Source organism: Vicia villosa, linkage group LG5 (assembly GCF_029867415.1).
Source record: "Vicia villosa cultivar HV-30 ecotype Madison, WI linkage group LG5, Vvil1.0, whole genome shotgun sequence".
NCBI classification, from domain to species: Eukaryota; Viridiplantae; Streptophyta; class Magnoliopsida; order Fabales; family Fabaceae; genus Vicia; species Vicia villosa.
This window is the reverse complement of record NC_081184.1, coordinates 162,304,335-162,313,392: the sequence shown is the minus strand read 5'-3', so window position 1 is coordinate 162,313,392 and position 9,058 is coordinate 162,304,335. Positions and strand designations below refer to the sequence as shown.

At 30.1% G+C, this 9,058-nt stretch overlaps 1 pseudogene; it reads right to left on the bottom strand.

Annotated features, from left to right (window-relative positions):
• Positions 1 to 4,370: 4,370 nt before the first annotated feature.
• LOC131605898 (uncharacterized) lies at positions 4,371 to 6,054 on the bottom strand (annotated as a pseudogene).
• Between the last annotated feature and the right edge of the window lie 3,004 nt (positions 6,055 to 9,058).

Below are 9,058 nucleotides of genomic sequence, written 5' to 3'. Positions count from 1 at the left end.
ATACATTCAAAATAAACATTAATGATGTATTGAAGTTTTTCAACATTAATGATGTATTGAAGTTTATCTTTTGGTAGAATATGTTGAACTTTCTTAGTCTTGCGATAAAAAAGACTTCTTAAATGAAATTTGGTTAAAATACAACTCTTTGGAAAAAAAGTGATGAGAGAGAAATATGGAGAGGTTTTCTAACCCCAATTTTTTATTTTCACCGTCGTTTTATACGAACACTCAATGAAAATAGAACATTTTAAAATTCTTTATTAATGGAATCTTAGACAAATTATTATAATTCATATGTGAAAGTGAATAGTGATAGGTGTGGCAAAAACGAGTCCGATCCGTTGGGTATGCTCGTTTTGTCCGTATTTTTTGTATGGAATAGGGTAAGATTTTAGGTCCGTTCTTTTTAATGGATTTGTCTTGTCCCATTTTTTTTAGGCTTTTACGGACATGAACTTTTTCATATTATGTAAATTTTATACTATTTTTATTTGCGGAACAGAACAAAGTTTTAAACCTGCACTCTCAAATATATCTGTTCCACTTCATTCTATTTTTTCGAATTTTTGTGGAGCAGGCTTAAACGGAGTGAAAATTAGCTGTCATGTGTCTTCTCTAATTGTCTACATGTTTTACGAGCACTCAATGAACTTAGTAATGGAATCTTGACGGTTATCATAATTCATATGTGAATGTGAATAATTCATATGTGAATGTGAATAGTGATTTTTTAGATTGTATACTTCATTATCCTTTTGGATCAACTTAAGTCCTTAGAAACTACAATTGTCCAAGATATAATGAAAGGCAATATTTGAAACATTATTGAGAATTTCACCACTTGTGTACTAGAGAAAAAAATGGTATTCTCAAAATCACTATTCCTCTTCATGAAATAGATGGCGACACTCAAAATTGAAAATTTTCAAGCAATGGAACACTCACAAGATTTATATGAATGTCATAGTAACAAACATGTCTAAAATCATATAGAAACCTTTTTTACCTACAAAATCTCCAATCTATTAGATACTCATGCATAATGCCATTGCCACAAATGACAATCTTAGAAGGAGAGAAATTGCATTGTTTTCTAGATGTTTCATCCGTTGGGTTTTGTCTTCATTTCTAAATGGAGAAATATCCAATAAGTTAGTTCATTTGTGTCTCACTTTTTCTAAGTTGGAGTCATTTTAGGATTGAGAGAAGGAAAGCAGGAAATCAACTTCAAAAGAGAGAAAAGAAGAGAGAAATTAATTATTGATTTCTTGCAACCATGCTCAATAAAACATAAATTCTAGATTCGTTAACCGTTAATATCGTCAAAACAAAGTCTAGACTGAGAGATACTGTCTTCACACTAAAGCTTTTGTTTTTATTAATTTTCAGCTTCTTGTTTTCTTATTTATAATAAGCTAGTTTTCTTTGTCGTTTGAGTGTTGTTAGCACAATTTTGTACATCACAATGAGAATCGTATGTACCCTTATTTGTTAAAATATTAGTGTTCTCTTTTACGTTGTTATAGTATTTTGAAAACTAAAAATTTAGTAATAATAATGACTCTTTTATCATTCTAAACAAGATTATTTTTTCAAAAAATGTCAAATATCTTCCTATATTTTTTTAAAATTTCATTCTCGAAAGTCTTCCCCTCCCCTCCAAACTCGCAAATAAAGTCTTAAGGCTTTGGTTCTCCAAGTTTGGTAGAGTGTTTGAGGTGTTCATCCCTCACAAAATGAACAACACATGGTGTATATTTGGACTTGTCAAATATTTGAAAGTTATTAATATGAAAATTTAATTATCCCATACCCCACATTTATTCTTCTACCCCTACATTAAAAATAAATTAATCAAAATGCCCTCATATAAATAATTTATCTGTCTCATATTTTTATTTTTTCATCATTTATATTTTGAAATTTGATACAGAAAAAATTTGACATATCGGAATACTTTATGAAAGTGTTCCGGTTGAATAACATTCATGTTTCGAAATTTCAAAAAAAAAAAGTCATACGGGAAATTTTTTTAAAAGTGTTCCGGTAAACAAATTATAATACCAGAATACTTTTTGAAAGTGCTCCGGTAAAGAAATTACCATATCAAAACACCTTTTGAAAGTGTTCCGGTTGAATAAAATTCGTTTTTCAAAAATTGTAAAAAAAGTCATACCAGAACACTTTTTGAAAGTGTTCTGGTCGGGTGTATTATTAAGATCAGACATCTTTTAAAAAGTGTTCTAGATAGATTTTTTTTCCAAAATGAGTTAAGGCAACATTTTATAACTGTGGCCTTAAGTAAACAGACGACACTTAAACTGTTCCAAAGTTGAAGTATCACTCCAAACGTTTCCAAAAGAATATGGTATTTCGTTACTTTAGGCCACAGGTTTTAACTGTTGCTGAAACTCATTTAGAATTTTTTTTAACCAGAACACTTTTTGAAAGATATCAATGTCTTAATAATACATCCAACCTAAACATTTTTAAAAGTGTTCTGGTATGACAAAAATTTTGAAATACAAATGATATTCTATCGGAACACTTTCAAAAAGTGTTATGATATGACTTTTTTCCTATATGAGAATTTCACAACATAAATGATGGAAAGGTAAAAAAAATAGGGAATTAAACTTTTTATACGAGGATATTTTGGTAAAAAAATTTAATGTAGGGATAGAGGAACAGGTGTGGGGGTATGAAATAAAATTTTCTAATAATATCAATAAGGTACAAGACCAACTCAATGATGATTTTGCCTCCAATGACCCATTTTTGGAGACAAAAATTCAGAGAGTTTCTTTATACACCATTATGGGTTCTTAGGGGCCCTTGGAAAATCTCCTTAATACCCCCTTAATTCAGATATGCATATCTGAATTCAAGACATTTTAGATTTTTATCGAATAGGTTCGAAGATGCATATCCAAATGCACCAAATAGTAGCTTCCGGGCACACATATCCGAAATAAACATTGACTACCAAACAAAACCAAAAACCTTAAGACTAAAGAAACTTAACATAGATTTAACATAGATAGTCCAAATGACATAGATAGAGGAACAAAAATTTAACATTAAATATTGTTATAAACAGATAGCTGAGGACGTTGCAACATTTTGATAACATCTTCTCCCGATCTTTGAAGCTTTGCGTCGACTTCAATCGGACCATTAGTAAAGTATCGGTGAAAAGTACTCCACATAATCTTTAAATCGTCATCCGTATCCAGTGCAAACTGGGTGAACTTTATCTTTCCTTCAGTGTCAAGTGAGGGTGAATGATACTCAATCTTGACAACATTTCGATAATTGGAGGTAAGGTTTTTTTCGGGCGCCTCTAGTATTTGGATGGATCTCCTTATTTCTTGTTACAGTGACTTTGTTTTCTCTTCTTAAGAGGTGGTATAAATTATGGTTTTCCTAACGCCTACTCCTAGTAGAATGAGTTTCTCTTCTTGGCTCTAAAAAGGAAGATCCTTTGGACTGGTTCATAGATAGTACCATTAGGAAGGTTGGATATGGGTTTTAAATATCTTTTTGACCTGACCCTTGGATAGGGAACATACCTCTTAAGGATATGTTCCCACTACAAAAAAAGGTCATCTGCTACGGACAGAAAACCGCGACAATATGAAAAATAATCATGGTTATAAGCTTTTGCCACGGTTTGGCCACGAAAATTAAACTGTGGGATATGCGGGTGTGGCCTAAAGTATAGTCCACAATTTTGTAGTTTAGACCATGTTTTTTGTAAATCTGTGGCTTGTATAGGCTACGGTTTAGATATCTAGATTAAGGTCGCGGTTTACCATTTGCCTCAGTTTTAAACTGTGGCCAGATCATAAAATCACTGTTCTTATTTAATGTATAGAATACGGTTTAGTTGCATAGATCTTGCAACGGTTTGTTTATGACCACCAATTAAAATCGCAACTAATTTTTGCACTTTTTACACCATTATTCTTGCCACAGTTTATTTTTGTCCCATTTATTCTTGCCACAGTTTATTTTTGTCCCATTTATTCTTGCCACATTTATTCTTGCCACAGTTTATTTTTGTCCATGGCATAAAAATGTCATTTTAGGTCAATCTAAAATTCCAACAACAATACTCATTTGTGTACACAATGATTACAAAAATTAAAATCTAATTATACAAGCAAATTAAACTTTAACGTCAAGAACAAAATATTCATTAAGAAGTTTAAGTCTACATCAAGCGACGTTACCGGCCCAAAACCAAGTTTTTATGTTATCATTTTTAAACAAAACCAAGTTTCTCTCAAGAGAGTCTTCCCAAATTCAAAACAAAAGTTATAAGAGCTAGATAATATAAAACACAACTATACTATTAATTAAACTCATGCATCATAATATTCTTCTTCTTGATCATCTCCTTGTTCTTCTTCCACATCTTCATGACAAGCTTCTTCCACAACTTCATGATCACAAGCTTCTTCCATATCTTCATTACAAGCTTCTTCGTCTTCATTCTACAAGGAACATGATTCCAAACATACTATAAGTATTTAATACAAACATAGGAAACATCATTTATATTCAGTATGTTTATATATTCAACAAACATTTAGGATATCGTGATGTTCACCCATAAACAAAATAAAAATATATCTAACATTCAAAGAAATCCAATTCAAAACAAACTCTCATGGATACAACTATGATCATCAGTACAGTGGCATAGTAGTTTTTATTAGCAATCAATGGCCTAAAGATGAAGCAAAGCATTATAGTTTAGAGTATACCATGACACAACATTCATTAGAACTCAAAAACAGTCAATGCCTAAAGATGAAGTAGCATTCACTAGAATAAGCAAAGCTAAAGATGAATAATATTACACCTTGACACAACATTATATAACAAACAACATTTATTAGAACTCAGTATATAACTAGTATAATTCCTTCAAGTGAGAACTCAGTATAATTCCTTCTAATGATATCAAAATTTAAGTCATTCAACAGGGAGCAACAAAAGGTAACAAAGTTTGTAGAATATAACTTGTAATGCAAGATAATGTATCAGCAGGAGTTTAGAGTATACCTCTTCACAATGAGGAATATGAGTTGATGCAGACGAATGTGGATCAGCAGGAGCAGCAGTAGTACTATTGGAACATCCCATAGCAGTTGCCATCATATTAGAGATCTCCTCGTCACTCATATGTGGGTCTTGTTGCTTTATCATGGTCTTAAAAAGTGCCTTCATATCATCCATCTCCCTCTTCATGTCAGCCACTTCATCACTATGTTGCTAATAACCAAAATTTCTTCTTTTTTTTAAGCATGGTTGTTGTCATTGTTCTTCCATAGCAACGAACTCGACCAGATTTTTCTTTCCCAAACAAAGACTTAAATGTCTCAGATTCAGTTGAGTTTTGAACTGAATCTTGAAGCTTAGCCTAATTAAAATCAGAAAACCAAGTCCATCAATAATCTTAATAACCAAATAAAATCAGAATCAGAAAATCCATCAATAATTCATGCTAATTCCTATTTTCTATTGAGTTACTATTAGTATCTTCCACTTATTTACACTTGCAATTAAACAATACTGGCTAAGGGAACACACTGTATTTTTACCACTGTTTGCTGCGTGTCAGTTACTCTATCATAGAATCATATCATCTTTTACCAAATGATGATTACAACAAAGTGTATTCTCAACTTGTATACAATGAAATAAGAGCATATGCAAATAATTTAAATATGGTATCCTAAAAACATCTCTGCCTAGTATCCTATAAACAATCAGTATAACAAATACATATAAAATCTGGTATCCTATAAAATCTTCCCTTAGTCTGAGCCTGAATACAAATACATATAATTCCATAACAGTAGACTACAAACAATCAGAAAACTAAAAACAATCAGACTAGAAAATACATATAATTCCATATAATACCATTTATCAATCTGGTTACACAACTCTAAAAACATTAAGAAAACTTACAATTGCACTTTGTGTTTCCTTATCCGGTTGTTTTCCTTTACAACTTTGTCGAGTCTCAATGAACATCTCTGTCTGGCTAACTTCCTTTCCGTCCTCTTTCTTTGCATGCTACATTGGTTGATATTAAACACAGAAAATCATGAATCACTCAACCAATACAAAGTTATAAATTGAAGAATGTAAAAACACCATACCATGACGTGTATGTTGGTTAGGTTGGTAGGTGGATTGGTGATACCTTAGTTTGGGACTTCAGGTGGAAGGGATCTTTCTTTATGCATGAGGAACTTGTCATAACTGATTTTCTCTCGGTCATTCGAGAGCAACATTTCTCTTTGGATATAGATAGGTGGGTTTGGAATCTTTTTAAGGATGGTGCTTTCTCGCTCCCTTATGCTGATCACTTTCTTTTAACTTTTTCTACACACTCATCCTCTGATTGCGTTCAGGTTAATTCTAACATTTTGGGTATTTTTGCACCACCTAAGGTGATCGTGTTCTCATAGAAGCTTCTCCTTAATAATTTTCCCTCCAAGGAGTACTTATTCAAGAGAAAGTTTTTTTTACCGTAGTCCTACTTCTTTGTCAATTGTGACTTGGTTAGTACATTCTGGTATAAAATTTTCCGTTGGTTGGGTTGGAAGATAGTTCTTCCTTGGGACCCGGGTAGAATTTTGGAAATTGTTATCTCTTTAGGTGTTAGAGAGAAGTCTAAAGGAGGGGCCTTAATTCCTATGATTTAACATGTAATTGTTTGGTATATTTTGAGGGTTTGGAAAGATATAGTGTTTTCTAAGTCTTCAATAAACGTGAAAGACTTGGAGGAGAAAATTATTTTTTTGCCTTGAAAATGGTTTTTGGAAAGATCAACTTAGAACTTTTGCACCTTCACAAATCTACAATATAAGAAAAAAAGATGTTCTGGAAAATACATATATGCCCCTTTGCTTCTAAATTGTTCCACGTGGACACCTTCACCATCTACCACTATTTGGTTTTGTTTTTATTTTATTTTATTATTTTCTACACTCATCTCATGATGATTCTTCTGCATGCTAAGTCATCTTTTTGAAACAAGCTTCTTGGAAAGACAAGTATTTGCTTTTCACTTAATAAAATCCATCTTTTTGGTTTTCCTATTCTTTATTATATTATTTTGATACTGATAAGTAACAACTCTCAATGCACAAGCTTCCATTCAACTTAGACTTTCTTTCTTCTCACTCTTTCATCTCCTTCTTCTCTCTTTCTTTCATCTCATTCTTGTAGTAGCTTCTTCCATTTTTTTAATGTTTCTTTATAGTATTTGTTTAACAACTTTAATTTCGATTGATTTTCAGGTTCAATTTCATTGTTTAAGAGATTTCCCGTTTCTATTATCTTCAGGTATTTTCAGTTTCGTTGTTTATCAACTTTAATTTTTGTTCTATTTTAATTTTTTTTCCCATCTTCATTCATTATGTATTGCTTTTTTGTTCTTCATCTTTGACTAATCGGATCTACAAAGAAGAGAAAATAGATCCAGATCTACAAAGAAGGAAAAATAGATCCAGATCTAGAAAATCAATTTATGTGAATCTTCTTCCATTTCAGGGGCTCTAGGTCTCCAAATTCAACATGTTGTCACCACTTTTCAATTCTGAGTTTTTTAACCTACCATTTTTCAAAAAAATTCTATTTTTCTTCAACTTACATACCAAACCCACTTTTCAACCATCCTTACAAATCGCATATCTTTGTCTATGCAACTCCTTTTTTACAAAACAACCCAACAATTATTTTTTTAAACATTTAAAATTTTATATTTTTTTATTATACTGTTTAGATCTAAAATATTAGAACATAAATCAAATATTTTATTACTAATTTAGAAAAGACAACTATATAAAAAAAATAAATGATGAGATCTCAAAATTGATATATGAATATTTTTAAAAAAATGTTTCTATGATAAAATCTTCAAATTTTTTTTATTTTTAAAACATAGCTTTAATAGACCTAAATTATTCTATATCTTTGTCTATGCAACTCTTTTTTTACAAAACAACCCAAAAATTGTTTTTTAAACATTTAAATTTTATACTTTTTATTATATTGTTTAGATCTAAAAATTTAGAAAAAAAAAAAAATATTTTATTACTAATTTAGAAAAACAACTATATAAAAAATAAATGTTGATGAAATTTCAAAGTTGATATATGAACAATTTTTTTTAAATGTTTCTATGATAAAATCTTCAATTTTGTTTTTAATAAATTGTATTGCTATCGTTTTTAATGATTGTACAAAAAAAATATAAAATCATAATTTTGTTTTAAATATAATTTACAAAATAAATTTTAAAATAAATGTTTTTCTATTTTTTATTAACTCATGTGCAGTGTTGTTGTGGTGATAACATAAGCTTGGTAATTGACTTTTTATTATGGATTTCGTTCTTAACGCAAGCTTTTTTAATTTTAACAAATATAATATTACATTATACATAAATAATTCTTTAGTTATTAGAGGTTGTAGATTTTTTTTACACAAAATAAATATTATAGTGGCAACAAATACTTCAAATTTCTCTCTCTATCTTGTCACATGATGTAGCATAGACAAACACATTAATTTCTTATGTCTATGTCTTATCACTTATAGAAATTTTATGTAAGAAAATCTATAGCAGAGTTGCAGTAGCTTTTATGTTCAAAGCATATACAACATTGTGGTGCAAACTGTGAAAAGTAAGGGGTGCAAGATTTCAAATAACAAGATTATTAGTGAAAATTTTCAAAACTCAGAGCATCTACATCCATCAAACCCATTTAAGTTTTTTAAATGGGTCCCACTCAATATTTAATATTATTTTACATTTTTCAAAACTATAAAAAACTCAACTACATTTGATAAATATCCGTACAATTCATTAAAAAAATTAAAATAAATGTTACTTAACCTTTGAATACACCTCACAAATTAACCACACAAATTTTTTTATCTAATTTTATTCAATGGAAAGAGTAAACAACACTTGCAACAACTTGAAAAAGTTAAAGAATGATATTGAAAGTTAAACATCCATAGA